This window comes from Anopheles stephensi, unplaced genomic scaffold (genome assembly GCF_013141755.1).
Source record: "Anopheles stephensi strain Indian unplaced genomic scaffold, UCI_ANSTEP_V1.0 ucontig28, whole genome shotgun sequence".
NCBI lineage: Eukaryota > Metazoa > Arthropoda > Insecta > Diptera > Culicidae > Anopheles > Anopheles stephensi.
The window spans coordinates 15,978-32,345 of record NW_023405213.1 but is presented as its reverse complement, the minus strand read 5'-3'; the positions used below and the strand labels follow the sequence as shown (position 1 = coordinate 32,345).

Here is a 16,368-nt window from a genome sequence, read left to right as displayed (position 1 = left end):
GGGTGGTACACCCCATATGGGCGAGCTGAGCTTGTATGTGCCCCCCCGAGACGTTTACCTAAGGCGTCGTCGGCGATGCTTTCGAGAAGGTCATGTTCTGATTTGTTGAATAAACAACACACCAACATGCTCTGTTAGGTTCAGACATTTCGCTCGTCAGTCTAAGTCTTTTGGGATAAAAATAACTTTTATGAAGAGCATTTGAAGAATGGTTAAAAAAAAATCATGGTATAAAAATGAAGTGATTGAAAGAAGTATGTTGAATAAAAACTATTTTTCCTGTGAAACTTCGAACAATATTTTACAAAACTAAGCAGAATTTTTTGTTTCCACTTGATGTGTAAATTAGTAAACACACGGGGAATTGCAAATCTATATCTATCTGCAAGATTCCATTATATGATTGCAAACTTCCACCACGGGTAAACCATATTAGAATATCCATTTGAAACATTGGTCTAAGTGATTCAATCAAACATATGGATCGAAACCCTGTGTAAGTAGAATCTACTAATTTTTAAGGCTTACCATTCAACGATTGCTTTGAGGTTGATCCTGATCCTCCTCCTCCTCCTCTTGCTTTATGTTTACTTCAAAGTACGTAATCTAACTCGCTGTAGAAGATGTGTACGATATTAACATGGCTCTCCCAATGGGTAAATTGCTTTCTATCAAGACGACCAACCAAGCTCGTCCGTTATTGAATAATGTTCCACTCTCAAACACCTGACTGTTCAGATCGGCTCACCATCTGCTTGACGCAAGATTGCATTATCGAGTGAGAAGCTAATTAGAAATTGACACCTTCAACGCCACCTTCTGCCTTGCGCCATTGTTACCCGCGTGCTACAGCAACACCGGACGATAAAACGTGTCTCACGCGTCTGACGTGAAAATCTCCCACAAGGTAAATTAGATTTTGCAAAACAACCATCACACCATGAAATGAAAGAGGCATCCCAACCAAACAGCTGTCACCAAAACGACCGACCGTTTGTCCTTCCGCCACAAAATGAGGTACCGAATGCGAATGAGTTATTTTTCATTTTTACCAGCCGAAAAGTGTTGTTCAGTCGAGGTGGTGGTCGTCAGTAACCGGCCAGCGACAATTGGGTTTGCCAATCAAGTGTGCCGTGTTACACGGCGAAGGTGGACACAAAATATCTGACTCTCAGCTATCAGTTGGCGGCGCGTCGCGGAACATGATAAATGGTGTAAAAAAGCACTCCGTCCACACGCTTAGATTAGATAAAGTTAGCGTGGTAATTGTTAGATGAATTCGTTGTTCTGTGCTTCTTCTTTTTCTTTGTGCGAATCACGAACAATTTAACACACACACATTATCTTATCTTAAAGGAGTCTAGAACTTCTTCAGATATTGATCGCGCAGTTTTCATTTTAAAAATTTGTTTAGATTCGCAGACAATTCTCATAACAGTTTCCACACGGACACAGGCTATTGAGTTTTCACACCACTGAATGTGGAAGGAATGAACGCCCACTCGTCGGCATCCTCCCCCCCCATTAGAAGCAGGTCTAAACGAAAGGCGCCACAAGGGTGAAGATGGATCGCTAAATGGTCTTCCTTAAATAAACAGCTCATCATTTTTGCCACATTCGCCGACCACCGATTCCACACCGATTTAATGGGATAAACAAGTGGAAAGGAGCCATCTATCATCGGGCAGAGTAAAATGGGTGAGGACCTACATAAACAAAACATCTAACCAAGAGCATCTCTTTTAGCAAAACATACATCATCACACACACACACACGCACCTAAAGACGCGCGTTAGTGTTAACGCACTATGTTTTCAATCAAAAGTTTCAAATATTTTCAAGGCTTTCGATAAGGAATCGAGAAGGAAAGCGAAACGGAAACAACCGAACGAGACCCAACCCACATTTACGGTTTTATGTTAACAATAAAAAAACACACTCACACACACATTAATGGGGTGACAGGTTGTACACAACTCCACAACACACTCTCGCATGACGCAACCACGTTCAAATGACCAGACTACCAGACAGAATTCAGTTGGCAAAATTCGGCTGTAAAGAATGATGATGATCGTACGGAGAAGGTCGAAATTTGAAAGCAATAAAGCATCGCCAATAGTGTGACAAACGAAAAGTTGAATCGTTCAACAGGGAGAACAGGCAAGTCAAAGTCGGCGGACCTGCAGCATATGCTCAAATATGGCCGAATTCCACAGCATGACCTCAGAGCAACAGGTCGCAACGGTATCGTCCGGTCCGACCAGTCGCACACAACGTCGCAACCTTGAGAGGTGGTTTTAGGGGGGCTCTTGCCGAATGCCGACCCGAAATGGACAATATCATCGTGCGTCCCCCCACCAACAACACGGCGAACAGTTTGATGCTCCAGGAAAGTGCTACGGCACATCAAGGTGTTCGTTTTAGGAAACGGTTGGCAAGCAAAAGGATGTTTCAAGAGGATCTCTGATGTTTTGGGGAAGTTGTGTCTATACTGATAGAAAGTGTAATAGCTTACACCAGTCAAATTACTTAAAAAGAGACATTAATTAGCCCAAATTTCTACCTTGCTGAACGAAAAATTGCTCTCGGCAAGAGATGATGTTGTGCGATGAAAAGTATGTTTCTTAACAAAGCATTTAGATCGTCGAGAGACAAGGAAGTAAAGGATCTGGTCAAACAGTCACCAAGGGAACAGGCAAAACTGAAGACGGTAGTGGACTGGCGGTCGACGGTGGCGCACATTTTTGAACGTACCACCCTCGAACGCGAGTTCCGCCGTCCGTTGTTTACACGACAAATTAGAGACACTCCGAAAGCCGTTTTGTACCCCACAACCGTTTTGTGCTGCTGCTAAAATGAAAGAAAAAAAAAGCGAACTAAAATACAAACGAACGCAACGTGAGCCTAACCGAAACGAAGAGAGGAAAAAAAACATCGGAAAACATTCGTATTGGCCACGCCATATAAATGACACGTCGGTGTGTTCGATGGAGTGGGGTGGCAACACTCAGTGGCAGGGCAAAGGTGGGTAAGAAAAAGAAAACATTGGCAGTACCGCAGCCAGCCACCACACACAAGTCGAAATTGCTACCATGTGTCCAGACGGACAGATACAGTCGCCGATACAGTGCGCGAGAGAAGGAGATACGAGGGTTTGGTTGTTTTTTTGCTGTACATCCCAAACATTCAAATCTTGTTTTCATTCATGAAAATGTTGCTGCAAATAGCATTCGGTGTTTGAAAAAGGTGGCTTTCTGTCATCGGAATTCCTATGCCCACCCACCGTTTACATTCGCATTAGAATGTTAATAAACGAATCAGTCCCCTCCATGAAGACGCACTTGTGCAAACAGCGAGCAGATAGATTTAAGCGTGGCACTTAAGGTGTTATCATTTAGCAACAATCAAGCATCAAATGATGAATATAAATAGAAAAAAATTAATGCTATTTTTGTTAAAATAGAAAATAAAATAAATTTTGTTTATAGCATTCCCGAGATGAATTAGTAATGTTCCGGCCATTTCTGGACACTTCCAAAGATGTACTGGAGAACTTGGAGTTAAAGCTTAAAGGTATGTTACTACCAAATAGCTTAAAACAATAATAGAGAATTAAATTTAAAAAAAATACATATTATGAGACTTTGTCCCCCATATGGTAAGCTAAGTACTTTATTGCGTTACTGACAACGAACTAAACCAAGACTGGTCTGAGAAGGCTTAAAAAGTAGAAAAAATAACCCTAATATTTGCCCGGCGGTAGGGTAAGTAGACCGCCCTATGCACTACAACCTCGAACAGACTCGGGAACCAACCGTTTCTGGCTCTCTGTGACTTCATTTTACCGGTGGAAAAGAAGTTAGCAATGCCTACAAGAAGATGGTTCGGATGGGATTTGAACCCCGGACTACTTCTTCTTTCTTGGCACTACAACCTCGAGATGTCTTGGCCTGCCATTTCTGGCTTCCTGTGACTTAATTTTACCCATAATAAAGTAGTCAACCCTCCGTACGGGGAGGCAATATGGATGGGATTGGAACCCCGGTCCTGCCGTGTGAAGACCGGCGCCGTTATCGCCTCGGCCACCGGACCGCCCCAATCAGCCTATCTCATATCACAAACCCGGTCAGCATATCTTAGCCTTTTTGGTGGGTATTATCATGTCAATTCGGAACAACCTCGCCTACGTGGCCGTCTGGTGCCATTCTCATGACATGACCAGCTTACCGACGCTGGACATGTCTTATTATTAGCTTTACAACCATGGTAACTTCAAGATTCTAGGGATCTTCTAGGGGTATTTTTAAGGGATTCTTCATCGTCGTTAATCGCTTGTGACCATACAAAATTCTGAACACGACTTAAAGGATCTAATCGGTTTTGGGCAGAGTTCATGTCTCACAAACGTATGTGAATACTAGGACTTTATTTAAATTGTACCTTAAAAATGAGCTTAAGCTGTTAGCAAGTATCAACAAACGTATAGCTATTTACCTAATCCATCAAGCAGGGCCGGACGGTATCAAACGACTCCACACAGAGTCGTTACAGAGCTCATACAAATAATCACTAACCGATACGACTGACGTACGACCTGGTTGATTGATCTATACAAAATCGACCAATTAATCCATTCATCAACTGAGTCAGCATTGCCATTTCTATTGCAATCGGTAAATCATTTTAGCTGTAAGCAACTGATTGAACAAACAAAATGGTAGTTGAATTCATAACCAACAAACCCTTCTCCCCCTTCTTCAAACCCTTCTTCATAACCAACAACCCCGTTCAGTTGTTACACCTAAGTACGACGCGGAGACGCTTGAAAGCATCAAACGAAATGAATGTTTTATTACGCTTTTAAAAGCTTTTTAATCAGACGAAATGCGCTCGTCTGAATAAAATCTCCCTCTACACAACTGTACTACAACTAACACACCACCCAAAGAAGCGAGCCCGACGAAAACTGTCTGTCCCGACGGCGCAGCAAAACGATCGAACTTAATTCCACTCAATTAAAATGTCATTTTGGCACGATACAGCACGAAAGCATAGGAAAAGTTTCAACTACAAAACAATCAAGAAGGATGTTGTGCGTGCCAAAAGACACTTCACTCAACTTCACTCTATCAAAGACTCATTTTTATAGACATTAATGCCACCTCCGCCCCGGGTGATGTTTAAAGGTTTGGAGACTTCCCACAGCGTGGCATCGACGTTCCCCCCCATTGCCGAAAAATCAATGATACTAACCTACACACACACATATCACGGCAGACCCAATCAAGCTTATGGAGCTCGTATTACCATTATACGGTCGGTGTGGGTGCCACGTTTATTATTAAATCATGCGTTATGTACACCGCCATTTGTTTCGTTCGCCATTTCCTTTTGTACGCGGGGCAAAAAAAAGCCTTTCAAACGTCAATTTAGCTTAATCACACGGCATTACATTATCAATCGGTTAGTCGGCGCAATTTGAAGAGCTTTAAGTGCTTCACGCACTGCACGAAGAGGTAGCAAATGGCCGCAGAGGACAACTTTATTACAGCAAATCAGGGAAGCAATGCATTGCACGTTATCGGAAGAAGGCAATAAGGTAGCTTCGTAGTGTCGTACATTCATCAGAAAAAAGTGATTTTTTTTGTAAAGTGCACGGTAAATGAATGTGACATTCGTAAGTGCTTCAAACATCTTATGGGCTTTACCAAAATCGAGATAGAAATTTAGAACTGATGAGCTAATGTTTAGTTTAGTGTTGAGTGTGTAGTAGCATGACTCTCAACCGCATACACACGCAAAGGTCTATCAAAACGTCAGCTCGATTTAATTAATCGAAGCTGTAGATGCGGAACATCATGCGTGACCTAACTTGCTATAAAGAAAAGGATGACCCCCAAGGGTACACGCCAAGCAGACTAGCAGTTCGCAGACTTGCAAACACCATTTGATTTTAAAGGTACGTGCTCAGGCTCAGATTCGCCACACTGTTATTTTCGTCAGTTGACAATACTGTGTAACGATAAAGGATGCTCTGAAACCATTACCACGTACCATATTAATATATTATAAGTATACGATTCTGAAAGCATATCTCCAGCAACTACACGAAGTACTGCACAGACTTGCTTCAAGAGCACGAACATCCACCATTGTCATTCGGGGCAAGTTTCACTGCAGATGATCCCAGTGACTTCTCTGCATTATAGACCAAACATATGTTTTGAATTTGTTGGTGTGCTTATATAAATAGATAATTCAGTAGAAGTGGAGTTCGCAACTCCATATCAAGCGGCAGATCTGCGACTAGACTTTAAATTTAAAGTGTACGTTTTAAAGTGTCTGTTTTTAGTCTTCGATGTCTGGGACTATGGTTTTACATTGGAAATCTTGTATAATTTTGTTCTACTATTCTTTTTTAGAGATTCAATTTCGAGATATCTTGGCCTGGCATTACTGGCTTCCTGCTTCTTCTTCGTAGCTTAACGATTTGCTACTTCATGGCGGCCGTGCAATGGCTTACTAGGCTTATTGATGCCACGTATTCAGATAGTCAATCCACACTACGGGGGAACGGAATGGACGAGATTTGAAAGCAGGTCCTGTCGTGTGAAGTCCCGCAACGCAATCTCCTCGTCTACCGGTCTTTATTTTATTTTTAAAGTATTCTAAATGAGCAATAGGAATAAGGATTTCCCTGCATTTTTGTCGTTACAATTAAGAAATAAACAACAAGGTCTTAAGCAATCCAATAAACTCGGCGTTAAACCTTTACCATGGACGCACACAGAACGGCACCGAAAGAAATGGGAATAACGGTAGCTAATACCACGCAGCCCTTGACGCATTGGCCATTCATCAACGCCACAATTCCTTTCTGTTATCGAACGTTACTCGAATACGAGCCAAAGTCTCAGCCCTGTATTACTGCCCCTCGGATACACGATCCATCAAACGTGCTATCGGGTGACTAAAGCAACCAAGGACGTTCCGTGTAAAAGAAATTTAGAGTTCCTCCTTTACCAACAAAAAAAACTACAAATTACGTACTTGTTCTGGTTTTCTCGCATACCACGCCCACGTGGAACACCCTCACCCCCGCCGGTCGGAGTTTATAATAAAATAAAGTAAGATTCGCACAAATCCACCGCACGCAAAATATGCCCACTCGCGCCATATAGGGTAGGAAAGGGTGTTGTTTCTTCACCTTTCCATTCCCATATTCAAACACGTGCTCGATTACGAATGTGTGTTGGCAGGCGGCACAAGGCGGCAATACCGATATTGAGTACTTCTTTACATAACTTCACGGAAGCGAATGATGAAACAAAAGGTAAAAGGCTCTCCTCTAGTGGTTTTGGAATGGCAACCCATTTTTGTTGTTGTTGTTGCTTTGCTCAATGGATAATGGGCCGAGAGTACATGGAGTACACCTCACTCCAGCGTGGCTTTGCACACCAAGTGGCTGCATGTCCTAGTGCTAGTCAATAAGACACACGTCAAAATTCAAAAAAAGACGTCAAACTTATGGTTCTACGCCAGATTCAACCTCCACGCAACCTGCGTTTCGTGGGATGTCCAAGAGACATTCGTCAAACGCTACACCGAAGGACAACAGGCAACAAGTTCGGGATGACATATTGAACAATTTATTTGGAATTTTGTAATTAGACAAAAGCGCTAGTTTTAACATGCTTGACATGCGTTTTCATACATTTTGCATCAAGACTTTCTGTTTGTCCTGTTTATCGTACATTAAACTATTCAACCAGATAAGGTCAAGAATGTGGTTTTGAGGTAGCATCGTCAAGAAGTGTTGTTTGCTTAGTGTCGGATATCTCGTAGACGCTGTAGAACCAATTATTAGCTACGGACAATAATTATTAGCTACAGTGACATAAATCCAGCAAAGGGTCGGCTCATTCGAACTCGTTGGAAGTTAAGTTTGACAGAATCCAAGGCAGGCTAGTATAACGTAATTCGCCACAGTTTTTTTTGTTTAGTACCAGACCCCGAGAAACTGAAGCTGGCAGACCAAGACAAGACCTGCTGAGGATGTGGAACCATAGAAGAGGAAAAATAAGAAGAAGAACCCATTCAGGGCATGCTGCCAGGTCATGTTTTGTTGCTGTAGTTCTACACAAGAAGCATAAGAACGCAACCGGAACACATCTCATGTATGATTTCCAGATTAAGTCGAAAAACAGAAGTAATGTAAATTGCAATACTATTTCAAATTAAAGTAGTAGCTGTTTCTGTCCTTACCTTGTAAATGAAGAAAGCATAGGCAGCGAGTTTAACCCAACGCAAAAGTGCTGTTTCGCAGTCCAACCAGTAGCGTATGATACTTCCATAAACTATCCAACACGAAGGATAGCTTCGAATGCCAGAAAATGGCTTTTCCTTTCTTTACACGCAAACTGTGCACACAAACCCGAACCCGGAACGCGCTCCTTTCAGTATTCTGTGTTTTCGTTTGGTTGCAATAAAAAAAAAGTTTTACAACACGATTACACGCACACGGGCACACGATCCCGGTTCTTTACAACCGGAAAAACACACTTTGACGCAACACGATGGCGGCGAACAACGTCAAAACAGGTTGACAGGACGAAACTAACAGAACGCGGGCACACACACACACTCACATGTAGCTACTGGCACGTATTCTTCCTTTCCAATATCACACGCGCACACACACCTCTTCACACTATGATGGACGCTTGAGCGCACACAAGCTCACGTACTCACACACATACACCACTGACGCACGGTGAATAGATGTTTGCGAAACTGAAGCGCATCTTCCGTTACGCCGCCTCGACGGACGTAACGCGGCTTCTCCGCACTGCCATTAGCTGCCGTTTCGCTTTTGCCATCATTTTCCACTACATGTTACCACACTGCTCAAATGCAGCTTTTTGCACGGCTTTTTACAACCTTTTCCCCTTTGCACACTACTACACCTTTTTCCTTGCTTTCCTTCGCCAGCAATCAAGCTATTCGCACTCGGCAAAGAACTTTTCCTGACTGCTGCGTTACATTCGCCTTCCCTCACACACACACGCGCGCGCGACCAGAAGCACTTACGTGTGCACACAAACACACACTCACACTAAACCCATGGAAAACTGTATTATTCAGATGCTGCGGATGCGCTATATTCTTTGTTTACACCGGTAATTTTCCTCTCTGTGTTCTCTTGGTGTTGATGATTATCTACACTCTGCTGTTCACTCACCACACTTTACCATTTCAAAAAGTCTCACTAATAAAATAGGATGAATATTTAGAGTCCGGTCTATTAGTATTAGCTGCTGTAAAATAGATAATGAAAACATTACTGAGAAAGTGAACAAATAATGCAATACGTTCCGGTTTTTGCATGATTTAGAATTTTTTGCACTTATTTTGTTCAAAGCCCCTGGACAAAGAATAAAACCCAGTGGACAAGTATTTCGACGAGTTTGGGATAGATAGATTTTATACTCAACTCTATTATACGTTATTTTAAAGCTCGAAAGTAATCTTCTGAGGTCTATGAAGTGTATGTGAAGGGGAGAACTTAAAGATATAAAACTGCTCATCCACTGCATCGGCACAGAAGGATTGCCAAACATGTATAATACTTTTATCCAATCTTTTTACAAAGCAATAACGGAATCCTCGGCCTTAATATGTTGCCGCCAATCGTTTTTCTTTTGTCTGCGTCGTTTGGTCTTTGTGCCGGTCGCTACACGGAAAGACCGGGGTTCAGATCTCATCCAGACCAGACTGCCTCCCCTTACATCTGGCTTAACGGGTAGTATGAAGTCACAGAAGGATAGAAATGACAGACCGAGACCTTTCGAGGTTGTAACACCAAAGAAGAAGCGAGATAGTCCGAAGAGTTTTCAGATTTGGCCTCGGGATAGCAATGATTCGATTCTTTGCGAAAGTGTGGCTTTTGTAGGAGGCTACCGTATTTTTCGCGTAAGTGTTGTACGACTTTTCCAATGGAACAGATGCTGTTCAGGTAAGCCAAGGTTTTATCTTGGCAAATCTTGGATCTATTGGCCAGAGACAGAGATCTCGTCAAGATTTTCTGCACCTTAGTCCCGCATACACAAGACTATAGTGAAACAAATTTATAAATAACGCCTGCATGAGAACGATAACGTTGGTCGACTGAGTTAGGAAGTAAAAGATAGGAACATCTTAATCTTCAGCTAATGAAAGATGTTGTTGTTTTTTTTCTATTCATAAAGGATGGCCTGGCCGTATTGCTAAAGTGGCTGGTTGATTGATGCATGTAGAAACAACCGAACGTTGAATGTTGAAGCTGCAACGAGATGCTCTAAACGCCAGAGGTATAAATTTATTTGCTGCTCAACAACCTCGATAGGAGTCTGTGGCCTATGTCTGGTTTCCTTGACTTGATTTTAACCGTAGGCTTGGGAGTGGCTGACTGTCCCACCGGACGGCATTCGATATCATCATCGATTTAGAAGGAGGTTTAACACACGACCGTATGACTCTAATCAGCAAAACCCACTCTGAGAGTACAGCTATGGCCGCGAATGGAATGACCAGCCGGGCGATAAATGGATGAGGGAAACCTGGGCCCAATCATGTTTTTGACACATCCAACCAGATTGCGCAGAGCAATGTCACTTTCACCTGCGACACAGTATACGACGGCAGATCGCAGCGGCACACTCCGTTAGACTGTTCGCTTCGTTCCGTTTCCGTTTTAATTGGAATCCAGCAGTAGCAGCATACCAGTTTTGCCAATATTATTCGCACTTTTGCTCATTCCCCTTTTGCTAGCTAATATACCGCACAAATCACGGTTAATTTGTTGCTTCTATGCGATGGCCTGAATGTATGTGTGCGTGCGCTTAGAAGGTTTTGCTTCGTTTCGCGTATGATTTCCCTCAGCAGGCGGCGGCTCACAGCGAACGGCACGATATACTTTGAAGAGGAAATCTTTTTTTTATTATTTCGTTTTGTTGAAGCCGTTTGCGAATACAACACTGGCTGTAACAACAGTGGCAGCAGAAACAACGACAACACAAAAAACGGTGAAAGAGCGTAGTTAGAAGAACGGAACGGAATTTATCGCCTCTTCTAGCAAACACACTACTGGAGACTGGAAACAACAGCGAAGACGACGGAGCGACGATGCGGAAGAAAACCTCACCGACACGATGATGGGAAGAATGTGTGCATACTCGCTCGCCGCGCTAGAGTGGCGCACACACACCCGATCGGCATGGTTCGCACAAACACCACGGCAGCCTTCTGGGGCCAACCAGCCAGCCAGCCAGCCAATACTCTCCACACACACGGCCCATTCCTTTCGCAGGCTAATGAGGTTTCGTTGCTCCCTAAATATGTTGTTCACGCTCGAAAAACCACACCACCGTGTATGTATTACACCGCACACCACATCTGAGCAGGCGATGATGGTAGAATGGTTGTTTGAGTAACAAATTAAAAAAAACTACGTCACCATCTACTTCGTTCTGTGCGAAAAAGGAGTTGTCAAAACAGCAGCATCCGAAGGCCTACCCCCTGTGGGAAAATCGTTTTCCCCAGAGCCCATCTTCACTGCAGACACTTGAACGTGATTCATTCATTGGCACCACTAGAAGAATGCGACAGTTCACATACACGCCCCAGCGCATCATCCATCGCTCGCTCGGTTCGAATTTGCCAAAAACATAAAGATCACTGATGGAGCAGCAGCTGCACACGCAACGGATGGCCATCATACCGCATTAACACACAAAGTTCTAAACTGCATTTCAACCACTCCAACACCGAAACGTTAGTCATCAATTCCATCGCGGTTCGAGTCGCGAAATTCCAGTGCGTTGTGTAGGGGTGATGCCGCAGACTGCAAACGTTATCACGTCACCAAAATTTTCTCCACATACAAACACACAGGAACACGCACACACCCAGACTCCGCAGCGGCAGTTTTCGTCGAGCACGGGAAATGCTCTCACCGAGCTCTGTGCTATGCTGCGAACGATCCAGTGACTTTTCTCAAGCGATTCTGCTCCGCTGGCGAACGACTCTTCATTCCACGCCGATCACAGCGAACACAAAACCCGCGATGTCGTCGCCCGTCGTTGTCGTCGTCAACATCGGACATTTTTTCGATGCCGCTCACACAAACACACACACACAAACGTGCGCGCGTACGCGCCCAACTAGAAAAGTGGTGCTACCGATCCGTGCTCTTGTACACGCACACTGTTGCATCTCTCGATTGGACGACTGTGTGTGAAATGGAACGCGTATAGTATGGTGGCCCCGTCGTACCAACCACACACCACCAACAGACAGGGCGACCGACACACTAATTTTCTGACGAAAAAATGCCACTTGAAATACAACTTATCACTGCTAACTACTAGATATTACGCTGGGTACACTCGTTTCCACTCGATTACGGACGATAGCGCGTACGGCGAATGTAGTTTTTCTTACCGACCACAGGAGTTGCACACGTTTCAACGCATACCTAGCGAGTCAACACAGATTTGCTTCGCGACTGTGAAGAGTTTTCGGATCCTTCCCTAGCGCTTTTTACCCGTGGCTACCGTTTTCTCGCTTACGCTTGGGCGATGCTCTGCTTCTGTTTCTGTTCCTCCTGTGTGCTGTCTCGTTCGCCCTTGTGCCGGGCATTATTCTAACTCCCTCACTCTTAAACTGATTTCAAGTTTTTGGAAAAATGACACTTTTTATGTGAATTTATGGTGATATTTAAAGAACAAAAATGTAATAAAGCTCACAAATAACTCAACTGATAGTTTGGTAAAGTATAAAATTCTTAAAAAAGGCATTTACGGCATGTCATCCACGCTACCTTCTGCACCATAGCAACGCCGTTTGACAGCGTCAAAATTCAAGTGTCAAATGAACGCTCAACACCGGATCACTTTGTTTACAAAATCGAGTCTGTCATTACCAGCGAGTGTCAAAAAACGTGTCTTTCCGTAACGGACAATTTTTGCGTAAAAAAGAGAGGATTTTGATTTGAAAAATGTCGGTTAGCGACAGAACCTTTAAGGTGGATTTCTCGCAAATCCCAAGAAAGCCCACACGCACGGAAATTTTTAGCTTCCTTACGGACAAGCTAAGCCTCAAACCGGAAAAGCTGGAAATGGTACAATTCCTGAACCTTTCCACATCTGTGGTGGTGGAGATGAAAGAGGAGGGCGATGCTCTCTTAATAGTGGAGGTGCATGATAGAAAGCACACCATCACGTGTAACGGTCGGGATCACGCGATCCCAATCACAATGGAGGACGACACCAAAGTCGTAACCATACAGGAGGTATCCGCCAAGGTGACTAACGAGGATATTATATCAGCTTTGGAGGCCTTCGGGGAGGTGAAGGGGGCAAAGGACCTCCTCTGGGAGGAGCCTACGCCTTTTCCAGGCGTAAGAAACGGCAACAGAGCGGTGAAAATGTTAATTAACAGGCCCATTCCATCATACATCACCATAAAGGGTGAGCGGGGTAGGATCACATACCGCGGGCAGGAACAAACCTGCATGTACTGCGATCAAATGGTCCATTACGGTGTTTCCTGCACACAAAACAGGAAAAATAACAGCCAAAAGGCATCAGGTGTCAACCAGCGCCTATACTCGGCAATAGTACAGGGCAACCACACTACGGCCAAAGAGGGCTCAACAGAAAAAGTGGTAACCACAAAAAGTGTCCCCACCCAAGTGGGTACAATTACTAGAAAAAAATCCATTGACGAACCAGGCTGCAGCAAAGCACTGGAACGCATAGACTACGGTAAAAGTGTCTCGAACACTATGACACTTAACAAAAGAGCAATGTCCGACAGCTCCTATCCAGACACAGACGAGGAAAAAGCAGGGGTCTCCCAGCATGATTTTAAAAAGCCACACAAAAAAAGCACCAAAACGAACGAACGTAGCATACTATAAACTGCCAAACAGGTTTTTTGTTGTATAGGTTTTTGTTAACATATAAAAAAAAAAGAAAAGATAAATTTGTTCAATATTATGACATCCACATTAAAAATACTACAAACAAACATAACCAGCCTCATTAAAAACAAAGACGAGTTAGAAAGAATTCTACTCGCACAAGACATCACAGCAGCTTGCATCTGTGAAACTTGGTTAGACGACAATAATCTACATAAATCCAAAATCCACAACTACAACCGCATAAACAGCAATAGATCGGACGGCTATGGAGGCACTGCAATTTACCTCCAAAAAAACAAAAAATTTAGAACAATCAATAGACTTAGTAACGAAAACATACAAATCACAGAAATTGAACTCATACAGGATAAATTCAAAATAATTTGCATCTATGCAGCCCCTAGGACCCCGATTCAAGACTTCAAAGACACCATTACGCAAATAATACACAATACAAACAACAGGAAATGCCTAATAGCCGCAGACCTCAACTCGCATCACACCTCATGGGGAAACCCTTGGAGCGACAATAAAGGTACGTTTATAATTAACGAAATAGACAATACTCAACTAACAATTTTGCACAACAAAGAACCTACATACATCCCCACAGACTTAAACAAAAGAAATACAGCAATAGACTTAACATTCGTAACAGAAAACATAACCGATAAATGCACAAGGGTAGTACTAGATCACCACATGGGAGCCACCAATCACAAAACAATTATCACAACTATAGAAACAATCAATCACAAACAAGCCCGACTAATAACAAACAGGAAAAAACTTTACCATGAATTAAAACAAATGGAAATAGAGGAACACACCTCAGTGAAACAAATTTTCCAGAAAATAGACACACTAGTAAAAGGAAACACCTCTAAATCAAAAAAACCACTAAAAATCTGGTGGAATAGAGAAACGGAAAAAGCTTGGAAGGTAAAAAACAAAAGTAGACAAATTTTCAATAGAAACAAAACAATAGAGAACGAAATTGAATTCAAGAAAAATCTAGCTAAATTCAGACTAATTAAAAGAAAACACAAAATCCAAAAATATGAAGAGAAACTTAGCGAGATAAACAATTACACCAACACCACAGAATTATGGAGATTTATAGGAAAAATCGAAGGCAAAAAAACAAACACAAAAGATGAAAATCTCATCCACAACAACAAAGAGGCAGCAAAAACATTTTTAGAAGAAAATTTTCAAAAAAATAAGAAAGGGAACAAAAAACCTTATCAATATGCTAGGCCATTAAACAATATCATGGACGAAGAAAGATGGCATAACATTCTAAAAAAAAAGAAAAATACAGCCCCAGGGCCTGACAAAATCTCCTACGAAATTCTGAAAAATATAAATAGACCATCGGTCAGTAAAATAGTAAAGGAGATAAATAACATGTGGGAAAAAGGAAATTTAAAAAAGCAATACAAACACATAGAAATAGTGGCGATCCCCAAACCAGGGGCTGATAGAAACAACGCTAAAAACTATAGGCCCATAGCTATGATTCCGGCTATCACTAAAATCATAAATTCAGCAGTATTAGAAGACCTCAACAGACACTGTCACAACAACAACATTATACCAACAACTTCTTTTGGCTTCAAAAAAAACTGTACCACAAACCAATGCGTCAACTATTTAGTGAATGAAATTACATCCAACAAAAGAAAAAACTGGTTAACTGGAATAATGTTTATAGATTTAAAAAGCGCGTACAACAACGTACACACAGACTCGCTCATACAAATTTTGGAGCAAAACCAGATTCCGATAGAAATCATTAGATGGGTAGGAAGTTTCTTAAACAACAGAACGATAGAAATAAAATCAGAAGGAGAAAAGCTAAAAAAATTAGTGTCAGACGGTTTACCACAAGGGGATGTCCTCTCACCCACCTTATTTAACATCTACACCAAAAAAATCCACGAAACACTCAACAATAGCGACGGAAAAGTTTTACAGTATGCGGACGATTTCGTAATCATTCAAAAAGGGAAAACAGCCACAGAACTGGAATATAAGATGCAAACAGCGATCAATAGTTTTTCAAATACAATCCAGGGACTAAAGCTTCCAATTAACATAGACAAAACAAAATTTATGATCTTCAGCAAGAAACCCCAAAACATCACTATACAAATAAGAAACCAGCGAATAGAAAAAGTTACAGTTTACAAATATCTCGGAGTGTGGATTGATGGCAACCTATTTTTCAAAAAACATGTAGAAGAACTCAAGGATAAAGCTAGAAAAAGATTACAGTTAGTGAGAAGGATATGTAACACCAAAAACAACCTCAGCCCTACGAAAACCATTACTGTACACAGAGCCATTATAAGGAACATTTTGGAAACTGGCTCCCTGTACACTCTAAATGCAA

General features: G+C 42.3%; 1 protein-coding gene across 7 annotated transcripts in view; it reads right to left on the bottom strand.

Moving 5' to 3' along the window:
* Window positions 1-12,592, bottom strand: part of LOC118516331 — a 44,074-nt gene extending 31,482 nt beyond the window's left edge. Inside the window, exons 1-2 of one of the 7 annotated variants that reach the window (XM_036062135.1) lie at window positions 12,485-12,592; window positions 8,270-9,318 (exon numbers count right to left, since the gene is read on the bottom strand). The gene's annotated coding sequence lies outside the window, so the exon portion shown is untranslated. Of the gene's footprint in view, window positions 1-8,269; window positions 9,322-11,925; window positions 12,146-12,418 lie in introns of those variants that run through there. The other 6 variants (XM_036062138.1, XM_036062133.1, XM_036062137.1 and 3 more) reach the window with 6 other exon arrangements.
* Between the last annotated feature and the right edge of the window lie 3,776 nt (window positions 12,593-16,368).